Here is a 17,386-nt window from a genome sequence, read left to right as displayed (position 1 = left end):
TCCTATCAAAGAAAGCTATCAGGTTGGTTTGACATGATTTGTTCTTTATAAACAGTGCTGACTGTTATTTATCACTTTATTCTAGATATTTGCAAATTGATTCCTTCATTATTTACTTCATTATCTTTCCCAGTACAGAAGTTAAGCTGATTGATCTGTAATTTTCTGTAATTTCCTTATTTCCCTTTTTACAGATGGGTACTACATTTGCCCTTTTCAAGTCTTATGGAATCTCTCTCGCACTCCATGACTTTTCAAAGATGATAGCTAATGACTCAGATATCTCCTCTGTCATCCTCTGGAGTATTCTAAGATCATTTAATCAGGTGCTGGTGACTTAAGACATCTAACTTGTCTAAGTAATTTTAACGTATTGTTTTCCTATTTTAGCTTTTGATCATACCCCATTTTCATTGTCATTTTTTATCTTAGGCATCCAAACACCACCAACCTTCTTGGTTAAAATTGAAACAAAGAAGTCATTAAGCATCTCTGCCATTTCCATATATTCCGATCATCTGAAAAAGTGGGCTGTGCCCACAAAAGCTCATGATATCATCTACATGTTCTGTTAGTCTATAAAGTGATACCAGCCTATTTGTTGTTTTTTCAGTGTATCTGTACAGGCTAACTCAGCTACCTACCCCCTGAAGCTTCTATATTTTCAGTTATTGTTTTTTCTTTCTTTATTGAGTAATGGTTCTCCCCTGCCCTTAGTCTTCCTCTTGCTTCTAATGTATTTGTAGAATGTTTTCTTTTTACCCTTTATGTTTCTATCTGCCCCATACAACCCCATTGCTCAAAAGAATACTCTGTTTCAATTTCTATATTTCTCCCGCCTCTGTCTAACCACACTGCTGATATCTTGCAAGTGGAGGAGAGGAAATCTTTTCCAGTAACAGCAATTAATACTAATCTGAACGGTATGGGGAGCAAGATTGTATATGCACTGGCCTCAGCAAATCTGTTGGTGTTATGTTTATATGATACCCCAGAAAAACTGTAGAAGTACAGCTTGTTCTCAAGAAGTAAAGGTTGTCCAGGCAATGATGCCAAAGACTTCAGGCTGTCTGAGGTTTTCATTGAGAAATTTGTTCTTTTTGCTTGTTTTGGAAAAGCTTGTCCTTATTCTCTACCTACTTCTCTCATTAATACACTGTAGATGTATCCTGATATATAGTTGAAAATCCAGGTAGCTTAACACTGTGTTAATATTGATCAAACATCTGTCCACTGGGAATGGAAGACACACATTTCTAGATAATTCATCTTTTTGCTTTTCTTATTAATTTGTATTGTCCTAATTTGTTGATTTTTGTATATCGAACTCTTAAGCAGATATCTCATTCTTTCAGTACAATATACAAGAAAAATTGACTCACAGAAATCACAGATTTCAAACAAATGTGATCTATAACAACACCCTTTGGGTGTTTTTTTTTAGGCCCTAGCAGAATAGGGTAGCCTAGATCCCCAGGGGTAGCCTTTATGCACTACAACAGCACAAATAACAGAATAGCAACAACAGTACTGTATATGATTCAATATTTAAACATAAAAGTGCTTAAAGACCCATTTCCATCTTCCCATTCCAAATTAATTGTTCCCTTTAATCTTTTTGGAAATATGCCTGTGGATTTTGCTATTAAGAATAGTCTGTGGTACCTTCCATTCAAATTGTTACCATTTTAGCACACTACATAACTGAGGTTGTTAGTCACACTAATAAAAATGTTATGAAGAGTGCTTGCTATGAAGTTTTCTAAAGTAAAAATTCTTAGCTGATTTAGTTGCTTTTTAAATAGCTCACAATAAAGAATAGGGAGTATATTTTCAAAGTTTTGTATGGAATTTAGCTATACAACCCCTGATCTTAACGGTAAAATCCCTGTAAGATATATTGAAAACATTCTCTTAAGAATCTTTAAAAATGAGGCCCAAATTATCAAAAGATAGCCAATAAGTGGTCTGAAAGTCTATAAATTGTAATGTCAGGTTTGTCAGTATAATCTATTATTTAAGATAGAAATTAACAAATTTAAAATCCTCTGCCCCCAGAAGCCACATTAAAATGGCTAGGTTATAAAAAAAACCTGAAAACCAGTTTTTATAATAAACATCAATACAACTTTAACCCTTTTACAACAAACCCAATACTATAATATAACCTTATTTCAGAATGTTGCTTACATTATGAATAGTATCTACAATATTTATTGATTAAAAACAATCAAAATATATATTTTATTTCATCTTTGATTGGCTTATATTGTGCAATATACTAGTCAGATTGAGACACAAAAAGGGCGAACAGCTTTCTGAAAGAAATAAAACAACTGTGATGTTTGGTTCACTGCTGGTGAGTACTTAATGAACAATGAGTTCCTAGAACATATTGGAGAAAACATAGAATTAGATAAATGTAGGGCTGGAATGGAATTTAAGAAGTTATCTAATCCAGCTCCCTATGCCTAGCCAGGGCCATCAGCCTAGATTCTCCCTGATAGGAATTTGTCTAGTATATTTTTATAAACTTCCAGAGATGGAGATTCCATGACATCCCATGGGGATCTATTCCAGTGCTTAACTAACATTATAGTTAGAAAGCTTTTCCTAATATCTAACCTAAATCTCCCTTGCTGCAGATTAAGCCCATTACTCTTTGTTGTACTTTCAGTGGTCATGGAGAACAATGGATCACCATCCTCTTTATTACAGCGCTTAACATGTTTGATGACTTAACGGGTCTCAGGGTTTTCCCAGGGTCATGCTGTGGTCAAAAGAACTAATGGGACCATGGGGATGTGTAAAGAGGGGAGTATCAAGCAGAAGGAAGGAGGCTACAGTAGTATTTGGCATTGTTATGACCACTACTTGAATACTGTGACAAGATCTGGTAGTCACAATTCAAAGATGGTGATAAATTGGAGAGGGTTCAGAGAGGAGGCCTAGGAATGATTAAAAGATTAGAAAACCTGCCTTATATTGAAAGACTCAAGGATCTTAAGAAGGGTGAGGGCTTTTCAGTCTAGGTACAAAGGTAGGACAAAATCCAATGGCTGGAAATTGAGTCTAGACTAATTCAGGCTAGAAATAAGGTGCACATTTTACCCTTATACAGCATGGCTTAGGCATTCCTGTGACATTTGTACCATATAAGTGCCTTAGTCCAATCTATAAGTCTCACAGGGAGGAATGTGCACTGGGAGACCTTTGGATGTGGATTACCTGCTGTCCATGGCAAGGAGTGTCGTGTGTTACCTCCGTAATGCCATATTCATGTCCTTGGACTCTGTGGAGTGCTTCGTAGGGTCAGGAATCTATGTTAAGGATGACTGGGAGTGAGAGAGGAGAAGTACACCATTATCTCTCTCCACGCATCCCAACATCTGTCTGGCTACAGACACAGCATCCATTTGTACTGGCTTTTAGACAGAGTCACTTCATGTTTCTAACCCTTCTTTTGGGAGAATCCAGAGGTAGCCATGATCATGAAGAGAAGGCTTGGTCGGGCAACTTCGCCAGGGCCACATTAACAAGAGGAAAGCCTCTAGGGCCCAAAAAACAGTATGGAGGCAGTGTCTCCCTATAGACAGCAGAGATGTCTGGCAGGTCTGCAGGCTCCAAGCTAAACTGTTTATCTATTCTAGAGGGGCTAGTCCAGATACCTTACAGAGTGATCTCACTGCTTCCTGCCAGCAATACTAATTTTTCCAAATATGGGAATAATCTGGACCTCATTTTTTTATTAAGGGACGCAGAACCATCCCTGGGAAGAACTTTGCTGCAGTGACAAAGGTTACTGGTTGGACCATTCTGGAGCAGTTCTGTCAGGACTTGATTGGTCCGGAGTGAGAGAATTTTCTGGACTGGGGAGGTGTCTCCAACCACCAGCCCTGAGCCAGCCAGCCCCCTGCCTCTGGCCCCTTCTACCCTTTCCCTAGTCAGGCTATCCACCCTGCTGCCACCGGCCCTCCTGGCTCTGGGCTACCATGGGCATCTGGGATTCTCCAGCCCCCAGCTCCACTGTGTCATGGGTGGGTTGTTTTCTCCGGCCCCCAGCCCCATGCTGCAGTGGACAGCTGGGATTCTCCAGCCCCTGGCTCCATGCTGCCATATGCAACCAGACTTGTTCAGCCCCTAGCCCTGTGCTGCTTTGGGCAGCCAAGGTTCCCCGGCTCTGTACTGCCATGGGCTGCTGGAGCTCTTCAGCCTGGCCCTAGCACTTTTGCGGGGCTCCGGCCCCACCACTCCTGGCTGGGATACTGGCCCTTCTACCATTTGGCTCCTAGGCTTTTTGGTCCAGAAGCATCTGTGGTCCTGCTAGATCTTGGATGTTGCTGGAACAGAGAGTGCTAGTTTTCAGAGGTTCAACCTATACTATATTGTTGGTATATTAGGGACGGCAGAAGATTATTTTCTGATATTGTTATAAAACCATATTACATATCCTTTGTGCTGGCCTTAACATATGGAAAGAACATCATTCTTTTCTAAAACAGATGGCTGTTGCTAGTCTCCATAGTTCTATTGAAAGTCAGTTCATTATTAGGAATGTACATAAACTTTATAAAATACATTCCTTCTATAAACTTGCAAATCTTTGAAATGTAAGTTTCCCGAGCTTCCTGTACTATCTTCAAAGAAAAGCAGTTGATGCTTTTTTTCCTTTTAACAATCATGCTACAGAAGTCAAACAACACAGAAAACAGGAAATTAAATGAATTACTGTGGAAGCCTACAGATGATTCTAATTTTGTTTTTCCAGCTAATAAGGTTTTGATGTTTTTGTTTACAAAAGTCATAAAATAACCTCCCCATAAAAGTGTTTTGTCTGTGATTAGTCTATTTATACTATTCTTATTGCTAAGTATATATCTTCCATAAATTTAATTTGTAATAAAGGAAAACAGATATCTCTGTTTTGTAACATTTTTGGAACACACGTCATTTAAGCATTTCATTGTGACACTACTAATCAACCGGTAGATCCCTTGAGCTCCCTGTTCATGAAATACACATTTTCACACATACCAACAGAAGCAGCAGCCATTTCTGGATAAAGGCAGGTCCAGTGACAATTCCAAAAAAAACTAAGGCAAATATCCAGCATAAAGAATATCTGTAATTCCTGGAGAATGAAAAGGGGAAAGCTTACTTTCAGGATGTGTTAAGTGTGTCAGAACTCTGTACATTGCCTGTTTCATTTGTATATCTGCCTTCCAAAAATCATAGCATTTTCCTTGTTGAACCAGTTCACTTTGGCAGGACTCTAATGTAGTACAGTATGTCTATTCTTCCAAGGATTATTCAGTAGTCTATATGAATTGAATCTTTCTGGTCTGCAGTTGGGTTTGCTAGCACACTGAGTAAATCACAAACACCATCATGGCTGACATTGGTTCACACCTTAGTTGGAAACCCCAGCAGAGAAATCAAGTCTTGAATGCATTTAGAGACCAGTCTACCCTTATATGGGAGAGTCCGTTCCATTAAGTCAGAGTGGAGGCAGATTGGAACATCGATGTGAGGAAGCTTTTACTGCCATTGCCCATTATGCACTTGCTTTTTGGCTTAACAGAAAATGTCAGCCTGGTACCTGACAAGTATTAAAAATGATTTATGGTTTCATGTCAAATATAAAATGGCTGCTACTCATTCTCTGGCACAAGTGAATCCAGACTAAATACATGGAAACAGAGAAGAAGTGGAGAAGTCATATTTGGGGATGTTAAAATTAGATTATTCAACTAATCAAATAGTTGATGGAATTTCCATTGACTATTCAATTAGTTGATAAGGGCACTTCCACTTTGCAATGTAGCAAGAGCCCACCCTGCTGTTGCTACATTTCAAAGGCAGAAGTGCCGCCAGTGTTCTGCCTTTGAAATGTACAAGAGCCCCTGCAGGGGACTCTTGTACATTTCAAAGATGGAATGCCACTGCAGCACCCCTCCCCGCTCCCACAGAGCTTTTAAGCCAGCTCCCTCCAGCACCCGCTCCTCTTCCCCCGCTTGCTGCCTCTTTCTGATAGAGGCAGCAGGGTTGGGGGAAGAGACTAGTCAACTAGTGTGTCGACTATCCAATAAGCTTTCACTAATCGGATAGTTGACTAGTCGATTAGTTGCTTACATCCCTAGTTATATTATGTCATTATTGGCACTGGTGTGACCAGTACTGGAATACTGTGTCCTGATTTGTTGTCCATAATTCAAGAAGGATGCTGATAAATTGAAGAAGATTCAGACCAGAATCACCAGAATGATTAATAGTGATACACTCAAACAGCTCAATCCATTTAGCTTAACAAAGAGAGCAAGGGATGGAGACAGCTCCTAATGCAAATGTCTGAATAGGCTGCTTCTGTGACAGGCATCAGCTGTAAATTTAGCAGTCGTTTCCAGGCTGTTGACAGGCATCAGGATACATATTAACTTGGAGTAGTGAGATGCAGGGACGGCATACAGTGGGGTCTCTTATGAACTAAAGAGCAGATGCTAACCTCAGCTGTTTGATGCATAAGAATACCTATCTCAGAACGTAAAATGTCTCCTTCTCTGTTTCTATGTATTTAGTCTGGATTCACTTGTGCCAGAGAACGAGTAGCAGACATTTTATATTCAACATGAAACTGTAAGTCATTTTTAGCACTTGTGTTAGGTACCAGCCCGAGGCCAGATGACTAGATCTGGTGGAGTAGCAAGGCTGGTGATTTATTTAACTGAATTCATCATTAAGGCGGCAGGTTTCTCATGGAGTTCACAAATTCTGTGAGTTTCCAGGACCTCCATAACTTCTGCAGCAGCAGCTTCTAGTGCAGCTGACACCAGGGCTCCCCAGGGCCAACCGCTTGAGTGGCTGCTGAGGTGGCCACAGGGGCAGCTGCTGGAGTGGTCCCAGGGCCAACCAGTTGGGCAGCTGTTGGGGTGGCCTCAGGGCAAGGTGTACTGGCTTCTGCTGGGAATTCCAGAGCAGCAGCAGTGCCAGGATCCTCTCCAGAGGATAGGGGAACAGTGGTCCCCAGGGGCTTCAGAGCCTCCAGCCTTCCCCCCTCAAGCTGTGGTGCTATGGGGCCCCAGGAGCTGCTAAGTCGGGGTGGGCAATAATTTTGGGCTGGGGCCACTCCAGAAAGGGCACGGCCTAAAACAGACAGGGCAGGGCCAGGATGCTTCTGGGTTCCCCCACCCACGGGGGTGAGGGGAACCCCTTTGTCCCCCCTTCCCACTAAGCATTCATGACCCTGGCAGGGTGGGAAGAGGCTTCACATGCTCCCCCACCACCAAGGCCAATTAGGGCCTGCGGACGGGGGAAGCGCACAAAGTTTCCTCCGCCCTGCCAGAAGGAATGTGCAAAGTTTCCTCCTCCTAGGCCCTAATTGGTCTGGGGGTGCGGGAGCGGCAGGGCCTCCACGAGCCATATCAACCCGCTTGGCGGGCTGGATGCAGCCCATGGAGGTCTTTTTACCCACGTCTGTGCTAAATTTTAATCGGGGTATTAATAGTAAAAGTCCTGGACAGGTCATGGAGAGTGAATTTTTGTTTAATGCCCATTACTTAGGCACTAAAAATACCCATGACTCAAACGTAGGCTTACTCACTTTTAAATAATTCTTGTTAAATGCAGTATATACAGAAGAGAAGAGGAATTATGGGGATGTGTGAACTTTCCCTTCAAACTATAGCAGTAAGCGAGGTGTGATGGGAAGCATGTCTGGGAAGATTAAAGCCTGAAGTGCTGAATTGAAATAGAAAGGGAGAAAAAGATTAGTTTTAGGGATAACATTATTTTCTTTATTCTACTAATGTTCCTCGCTCAGTGCTAGAAGAAAGTGACTCTATTATTGTTTACGATTGTCATATGACAGTTTGCTCCTGACATAGCCAATACCTGCATTCGACCAATTATCATTCCTTAAGGGTAGGTCTACACTATGGGACAAGGTCGAATTAAGATACACAACTTCAGCTACACTAATTGCACAGCTGAAGTTGAAGTACCTTAACTTGACTTTTGGCTCTGTCCACACTGCAGGAAGTTGAAGGGAGAACACTCTTCCCTTACTCTTTGTGGAAGCAGCACTATCAGCATCGACCAGAGTGCCCTTCTCAGTTCAAATTAGCTTGCCTTCACTAGACCTGCTAATTTGAACCCTGGAAAATCAACAGCGGCAGCTTCAATCTTCTCTGTATTGTAGACATACCCACTAAGACAAGATACCTCCCTTTGCTCAACAGGCTCATGCCCCCATAAAAATAAATAGGAAAAAAATAGTTTCAGGTCAAACTGTTTTGTTCAAATAGTGAGCTTTTTATATTTCTACATTTTTAAATGAGAAAATGTCTAAAAGACTACAAGGTTTCAATTGGAAAATTAAAACATTTCTCTTTGTAAAAGCTTAAATGAAATGAAATTGTAGTTAAATAAACTTGTTCTATTTTTTTAAATCAAAACTAATCCAGTGCTGTGTTTAAAGCAGCTAATTGTTGCATATTGATGCCTTTATAGGGGCAAAGGACCATTAATATCTGAGCTGGCAGGAGAGGGCTGGATGATGCTGAACACACATTTTGGGGATAATTCAGGAGTGAGAGTGTGGTGAGGCACTCTGCATGTGGGAATCAAGGCTGGTGCAAGCCTGAGCATGGTGGGGGGCATTTCTGACAGGCTGCTGGGCTCAGAGCGGCAGCCATACACAGACATTCAGGCCTGCTCCTAGGCTGTTTGAGAGAGGTTCAGCTACAATGACAACACATTAAGAGGAACCCAAGGTTGCAGGACATGTGGTGACACAGCCCTCACTGATATGAATTGCACCCTGGAACGTGACAGATATTGTTGATTTTCCCCGAGAGCCATATGCTAGGAATTCTGCAACTACATTCTTTTTAATGTGTAGTTGCATATATTATGTATTATCATTATTATTATTATTATTATTACTATGGTGGTACATAGAAGCCCCACCCACAGACCAAAACGCCTTTGTGCTATGTGCTGTAGAAATAGAGAAATGAGGGAGCAGTTAGGGCAAAAAACCTAACTGGCTACAACTGAGCTTGATATGTTCACAGGGGCTGGTATGATAAGAGTGCCTACAATGGCATGTGGCCTGCTGGTGACTCAACTCACTTGCAGTTTTATATGAGTATAAATGGTGAATTCTCTGTTGTTAGGCCATACTTTAAAAGATTTGTCATAATTCAGGTCAGGTCACTTCAGTAGCCTGAAGTTTCCTAACTTAGCATACAGAGCTTTAACATAGGGTCCTTAATTTGACTGTATAGACGAAGTTTGTCCAAACCATAAAACACACTGGCCCAGGAGTGCTGAGAGTTAAATGACAAGTGATTAGATTTGTTAATTCATCAGTGTCAACCCTTACCTTTGTAAGCCAGAACAATACTTTATTTTGGGCTATTTAAAAGCAACACTATTTTGGATTTTGGGGGGCTAGGGGAACAATTTGATCTTTACTGGTAGATTTTTAAAATAGAAAATTACGTTGATCATTCACATTGTAATGTCTCATGGCAACTGGAAAAACAAAGCAGAGCTAAATACAGCCATCATTTACAATAAAAGCAGATTGCAGGAATCAGACATCTGGTGTTGTTACCAAGAAGTGGGACGAATTGTGGCTAAACTCTTCAGCAAAGTTCCAGACCACAGTCTTGTTAATCTCAGAATTTTTCCATTGGGTGTCCATCAAATCAATAAAACCATGGGATCTGAGAGGAAATCCAGACTAAAACTGCAGCGTCCAGTGATTTAAATCTGAAAGGCGATATCTATTTTTCTAACATCTTAGAGTAGCTGGAATTCTCACTGGCAGTGTTTCTAGCACAGTTCTCTGTGGGACATGCTTTATTTGCTGTCACCCCACCGTGATTAAATTTGAGATGCAAACAATAAAATCTCACCTTCTTCCCATACCTCAATTATCAATAGGAAGGCCGACCCCAACACACAGGGGAATGTCTGCATATTGTTATTATAAAGGTTATTTTTGCCACTTCTTTCATGTCTAGTATACAAAAATGATTATTAGGACACACTGATTGCAATAAACTCCTCCTCCCTACTTCCCCTGGAGTCCTTACAGAACTGCTAAAATCATGTTCCTTGACCTTAATCTGTTAATCTGACTTCACCCTTGAATCTCCCTACTGGGTCCAATGTCTCCGCTGTATCAAATATAAACTTCTTGGGTGAAATCCTGTCCCTACTGAGGTCAATAGAAAAACTTCAGTGGGACAAAGATTTCATTCGCTGTGCTCTTCTTCAAGGCCCTGCATAACCCTGCCTCCTTCATTTGTCTGACCTTGTCTTCTATCATGTTTCCTACCTCCTTCGCTCTAGAGGAAGGCTGGATCCAAAAGGGTCTGGAACAATGGAAGCCAGTGAGAGGTTATATATCGTAAATTAAATAAATTACAACCAATGGTTTTATAGCTACTTTTGAAACAGCAAATGAGAAGGGTCATTCAGCAATATCAGTGGCTGCTTATAAGCTCCAGATGTCTAATCTTATATAAAAGTGTTGTCCTTTTCCCAGCTGCAGTCTGCTGAAGGTGGTTGTGTTGCTGTAGCCGACCACAACCACTGTTTTTCAAAGGCCAACCAATGTTCCATTGCAACACTGGCAGTGCAATAAAAACATACTACGTACATTGGGCAGCACTGGAAATGCCTTCTAACCCTATGTGCTATACCCAGTGCTTGATACAGACCTAATGTCTTCAAGTGGACCATAACCACACATTTTTCCATCATGCAGATGCAAAATGTTATCCAAGCGCACTACAATTTAGGCATTAAGGTTGTATGTAGTTAGATATTAAGGACTGCCAAATTGGGAAGATGATGTTCAGCTATTTCAGTGCCTTCCTTTGAATAACCCCATTTGGTTAATATAAATCAATGTACCATAAAAATTATTTAACATACAGTACTAGCCAAACTCTTAACCAAAAGCCCTACAGAGAGGTCTGTTTGACACGTTCTCTCATTCTCTACAAGTTCCTCAAGATTTAACTATCTTTGTGAGCAATAACTCTTAGAGCATAACCAACTATAATAGATCTCATAAAGATCAGTAATGTGGGAACATATGTGAGGGGAAAACAATTTGTAAATTTTTAGAGGTCCAGGAATACTGGCAGACTATGAACATCAGATTACTTCTTTAATGCACAACTATCCAGATTGATGGCTCATGAGAGGCCCGGTTGTTATCCTTGAAAAGTGTAGGCTTCAGAGAGAAAATTCAGAGTTATAGTCTATATTATATGAATTAGGTGCACAGGAAAACACTTGGTAAATGCATTATTCATACAAAGGAAACAGCTCTTTCCCAATTCTGGGAAAAGAAATGATTTAGGTTCCTTTTGATGTTTCAATTTTAGTCTGCAGCCAATCACTTTACACAGTTACTTTGTCACTGTAATAAGTTTTCCTTTCCTGACCACTTATTTATCTCTCCTGCTAGAGATGTCATATTACATTCTTGGGGCTGGGTAGGGACACACTCATATTTGGTTTCTAAAATATTTTTATGCTGCTCTCATATTCTGCTGCTAGGTGTTTTACTATTTTAACATTCCATCATTCTCAACAGGAAGTCTAGCCAACCATAGGTAATCCAATAAATGTTGGTTTCTCCCTGTTAGTGTGATGATGTGGCAGAATTAGAATTTGATAAATTGTATTGTAGCTTTAACTGCCTTGTCTTGGTGGGAGAGCAGAAACTGAATACACAATGATTATATAGTGACAACAGTACTTTAAGACAAAACCTCTCCAAACTTGCACCAGTTTTGTCTCTGTGCTTTCCACTCATAACAATCTCACTCCCTCCAGAAAAAGGCAGATGTCAAAACAGAGCTGTGCTCCTAATTTGTGTGTGAATATAACCAAGTCCTCTTAATTGGAACACCCTAGTGAGTGGCTTTTTGTCTCCATTGTCTGGCATTCCCAATTTACAAAGGACACTGGAGCACTCCAGGGTCCATCATATTATTGTTCAATTCAATGAGTTTGCCTGTGTGAATTGGGATGTGGACTGAGCACACTGTCCGAGTAGTGCTAGCAGCAGACACAGTTGCAAGATTCTCACTAACAGTGGACTAGCATGTGTAGCTGGTGAAAAAAGAACATACTAACACCCACAGCCTTGTCAGACATTTAGCAACATACCAGCTTTTTATATGCATCACAGCTAAGGCTGGACTGAAGGCTGCTGTTTGAGAAGCAAACAGGCAGAGCCAGAATGAGAATGAGGCAAACAAAATGCATAAGCAGTAGGTGTCTCCATTTTGAGAAATTACTGCCCCCATTAAACAGTAGTCATTCCTATAAATAGCATTGGACTTAAATGTCATCTCTTGGGAAGCAGCCCAATTAAAAAGCTTCCTCAGTCAAGTGTGGAATATATTGTATTGAAAAGTGTCCAGTATATGGGCATCGTGGAGAAAAAAATATGAAATTGGTAGAATATGCACAGTTTGAACTAGGTTGCAATAAAATTAACTATACAAATTGCTAGCTTTTACATTAACCCTTTTTCTGCTATGTCTCTAGAACACCAGGTATTTAAAGGTAAGTCCACAGTATTTTAAAAGTGAATACATTGTGCCAATTCAAAGGGGTATATGAGTGCTTCTTCTCAGGACTGCAGCCTGACTTCCATAGCCCTGAAGAGGAAGTACACATTAGCAATCTCTGGGTGTGCTGGCATCCAATACGTTTTCCAGCTCAGACAAAAGGAAAATTCTACAAATGCTACTGCTTACCTGATTCCAGAGCAGAATTTAACCATGGTTTGAGTGTGTTCAAATGTGGGACTTTGACTGAGTCCATTACAGGATCAAAGATCATGAAGTGTCCCTAAGCTCTAACCTGGATCCAAACTTTCTCAAAGTTCAGTTCCATTTTGGAGGGTTAGCTCAGTTCTCTCTCTAAGTGCCAAATAACATTAGTGATAACATTTTCCATTTTACATCTTCAAGATCTATAAACTTTAATTCATGATGTAAGTGGGAAAACAAGTTATTTCCCCCCTTCAAATACCATTTCCAAAGAACGTTTCCTGGTCATGATATTGTAGCTAACTTTCTAACAACTTTCAGTTTCCTAGCGTGCTGATACAGTTTCCTTCTTTCTTTTTGCTTAGTTCCTATATAATCAAACTTCAGCTGCACAAGTGGCTTCAGCCTTTGGACAAACAATCATTTATTTTCTAGATGAGTTCATGGCATTCCCTCAACACAAAAGTCTCAAGACACTTCGGGTGTGTCTAGACTACAGGGATTTTTTGAAAAAAGTAGCCTTTTTTCGAAAAATCTTTACCTGAGTCTAGACTGCCGCCGCATTCTGTCGACAGTAAATCGAAAGAACACGGCGGTTTTGTCAACCGTGGAAAACCTTTTTTATGAGGAATAACGACTTTTTTTAAAAGTGCTCTTTCGAAAAAAGGCGCTATGTAATGCAAACTGCTTTTTCGAAAGAGAGCATCCAGACTGCCTGGGTGCTCTCTTTTGAAAAAGCACTTTTTAGTCTAGACGCTCTTTTTCGAAAGAGGCTTTTTCTAAAGTATGTTTCGAAAAAGCCTCTTTTGAAAGAAGCTTGCAGTCTACATGTAGCCTCCTTCCTGATAAAGACAACATCCTGACCAAGAGGAACACTTGTAAGTTAAGACTTTCTGAGCCAGTGAAGATCTTGGTGTTAGTTACTGGTCCTTAGCCTCTTCCAGAAGAAGGCTGCTAATAGATTAGGGATCTTCTAAGCTTGGTTCTTAGTTTTTTTATTTTTGTTTGTGCATTAAGTTCCTAAAAGACTGCTACTAGTTATTGATGCAATTCCTTTAAATCGTTTAAGACCTCTATTAGCATTGTTCCAGGTTGTCTTCTAACTTACCAAGAACATCTTTCATTCCTTCAATATGCTGAGATGGCCTTCTCAGACAGAAGATGAATGCTTTCAGTAAACTAAATATTTTTGTCTTCTGTGGAGATGTAAAAAAAAAATCTGTTTATTGTTATTCATACCTAATATTTTCCCCAATAGAAAAGCTCAGTAAAATTCCAGCTCCACATCTGTGAAACATATCACAGAGATCTGTACCACCAAATGCTGTATTACATACTTTTAATATTTTCTCAGTGCAGTAAGGCAGTTGAATATAAAGTGCACTCCACTTTACAGACATACACTTAATTGGACAATCAGATGAACATACACACATATCTATTCTTCCAGCCAAATACACTTATTCAAGTGCACACAATTCTGCTTATTATGGATCACTTAATAGTTCTGCAAGGACACAGCATTTGGTTTAAACCCATTAGCATTCTATTGTTGTGAAAGGTGTAGATGATTCTTATCCTGTAATTAAGCAATAATACGATATTAACCCTGAGTCACTGGCTCAGGAAACCACTTAAGCACATGCTTAACAGTCAACTCAATTCAAAGTTAGGCATGTACTTAGGTGCTTTGCCAAACCAGGACTTTAAATTATAAAAGCTACATTGTGTTTGACTCAAATGCTAAAGAACCAAAGGTATTCTGAGGCAAGGATAAAAATTCAGGCTGACCTCTTGTCCTGCTATAACAGTTTACAAAAATACAAAAACTGCTGTTTCTGCTAAGTTATATTAATTAATACAAGTCATTTGAGCATCCATGTGAGATTTGAGTAGGGACGTCACTGAGCCTGTAGTAAGGTGGGGTGCTTAATCGGGTGCCCCCTTAGTGACATTCCTGGAACTCTCTATCTGTACTAGGAAGAGAACAATCTGTAATATCCTATGTGGGAATGCAGCATACTCCCCCTCCTGAAACAAGAGAACTGGGCTGGATAGTGGATGGGGAAGAGATGATTCTACGCACTCCAGATTAGGCAATTTGCTTCCAAGGTAGGAGAGCAACTCTTATTTAAATCGCCGCTTCATTTTACTGTGTCGGGTAGCCTAATCTACATGCCTCTGTCGCCAGAGGCATGTAGTCTAGACGTACCCTTAATCTGGGCCTTGAAAGGTTAAGGATGACTACCAGACATGCAAATATCAATCAAAAAGAGGATGAAAATAATAGAGATCACAGATTAGAAATCCCAATCCACATCCACTATGAAACTACAAAAGCCATCAGAGTTTGTCTGTACCAGTCATTGAATCTTTTAGAGTAGATCAGAAACTCCTCTTCTAAAAAGGGTCTGATAGTTTGTTAAGGTCCCAGGTGTTCTCTTGTCTTTTATTGTAGTCACATGAAGTGCCTTCATTAGCGTTTCCATAAATATTTCTTGTGCAAAAGTTCTGAATTCCTGGAAGTTATGTTTCTGGAACCTTCTGTGTGAAATAAAATAATAAATCTTGCAGCAGGAAGTGCTATGTTGAGGGGCCGAGAAAGTGTTCTGGATTTATGAAGTGAGTTATGGTACAGAAAAGTTTTGGAAGTATTTCTTTGCTGCCTGTGTGGCCCAGAAGAAGCAGAATCTCGTTAATACCCTCACAGCAAGGGGACAGGTTTGTAGCAATTATCTGTGTTTGAGTCAGTACTGGTTCATCCTTCCCCCATAGCCTGTAACAGATCAGCAGAGAACCAGAGCAATCAAATAGCCAGTGGGGTGGGAGATTTTGATTTATGTCAGTTTTTCATGCTCTTGAGCAGAGAAGGGAATAAATTGGCTACTCCGCCTCCAGTTTTTGTCTCCCTGCATCTGGGCCTGCAGTGAAAAGAGAGTATCTTGGGGACATAAGGTAAAATAACAGATCTGCAGTGTTAGTCAATCAGGCATCTGCTGGTCAGATTACTCAGCTGTAGTAACTCATGTATGATTAAAGGCGTATTAACCTTCGATCCTGTGATGATTGGAATGAGCCTGAAATCTGAATGTTTGTCATGCTATTTGTTCATCACACCAGAATGGATATCACTAGCTAGTGATCTTCTTTTCAGGCACTGGCAGGGTTGGGGGAAGGGTGTATTTCCTTTGTTTATCTTTTTATGGTAAATGGTCTGCCTAGATGGCAGTGGCTACAACCTAGTGGTGTGCATGAGAAGGGTGACCAGATAGACAATGTGAAAATCAGGACACAGAGTGGGGATAATTGGCGCCTATGTAAGACAAAGCTCAGAACCATCAGGACTATTCCTATGAATCTGGGACATGTGGTCACCCTACTGGTGAATCTGCTCAGCTACGCCAGGAGTGAAGATGAGTTTTATGTGAAGTGGGGATATTCACATGGCGGTGACAAGTCACTGCCTTCTGGAGCCAGACGTAAATTAGCAATGTGCTGTACTTTCAAATGCCTAAAGCGTTTCTGGTTCTCATACAAACCTTCAGAACCTATTTCTCCATCTCATAGTCTAAACTCTATCATAGGTGTAAAATGTCATGCTTTACACTCTGACATTTGATTTGTTCCTGAAATATAGATGCTGAAATGTTTTTATGGATGCTAACACTTGTGTGCGTGTTTATATGGGTGGAAAGTCAGAGGCTAAGGCTGAGATTGCCTAGAAGTTTTATCTAAATTGTGTCTTTCTCCTACACATATTGCTTTTTCTTCTTTCTTTTTGGCCTTGCTCCGATGATCTCATTCTCTCTTGTCTGCCACTATTTCTAGTTTTTAATGTCTTTTCTCTTCTTTTGTGTGCTCATCTCCTTTCATTAGGCTCTCTTCTCTGTGCACTTTGAGCATCTTGTTTTTCCATGGCTGGGTGTTTGGGGTTCCTCCCGTCCCCCACTTTTGCATCTCTATTTTTATATCCCTTTTGATTTTCTATTTCCTGTGTTTGTTTCTCTTCTTTTAGTTTCCTCTCTGAATCATTCTTCTGTTTGGGGATTTGCAGCACTATTATCCTTTTTGAATCTTCTTCTCTCTTGCCTACAACGCCCTCTCAATCCTTAGTGGTTGACTCAGCCAGAGCTGCGTGGGAAGTGATTGTGAGTGAATCAGTGACTTGGTGCTCAAAGGGGCATTAATAATCTATTTATTCTGAGTTCATACCTGTATATCTAATTCCTTCTTTAGTGACCATTTTTCAGATGGAGCTATATATAATCCCTTAGACGTATGAATATGGAATGCACTTCAGAGAGGCTGGAAGAGTTACTCTACAGAAGGAAGAATCTGAAAACTTGAAAAGTTACAAGTGGCAACAGCTAAAATTAGTCCTAGTGGGGAAGAGATTATTGGCCAGGTGAATTAATGATCTTAAACAGCAGGTGGTCTGTTTCTATAAATCAAAATGTTGTAATAAACCTATAGTATAATTCACAGTCAAGTGTAATAGTTTTATTGAACTGTAAAATACAGAAATTTTCCTTCATCAGGCTAATGAAACATACTGTGGGACAGGTTCAAATTAGTGCACT

Source organism: Pelodiscus sinensis, chromosome 6 (genome assembly GCF_052426305.1).
Source record: "Pelodiscus sinensis isolate ZL-2025 chromosome 6, ASM5242630v1, whole genome shotgun sequence".
NCBI classification, from domain to species: domain Eukaryota; kingdom Metazoa; phylum Chordata; order Testudines; family Trionychidae; genus Pelodiscus; species Pelodiscus sinensis.
This window is presented reverse-complemented; position numbering follows the sequence as displayed.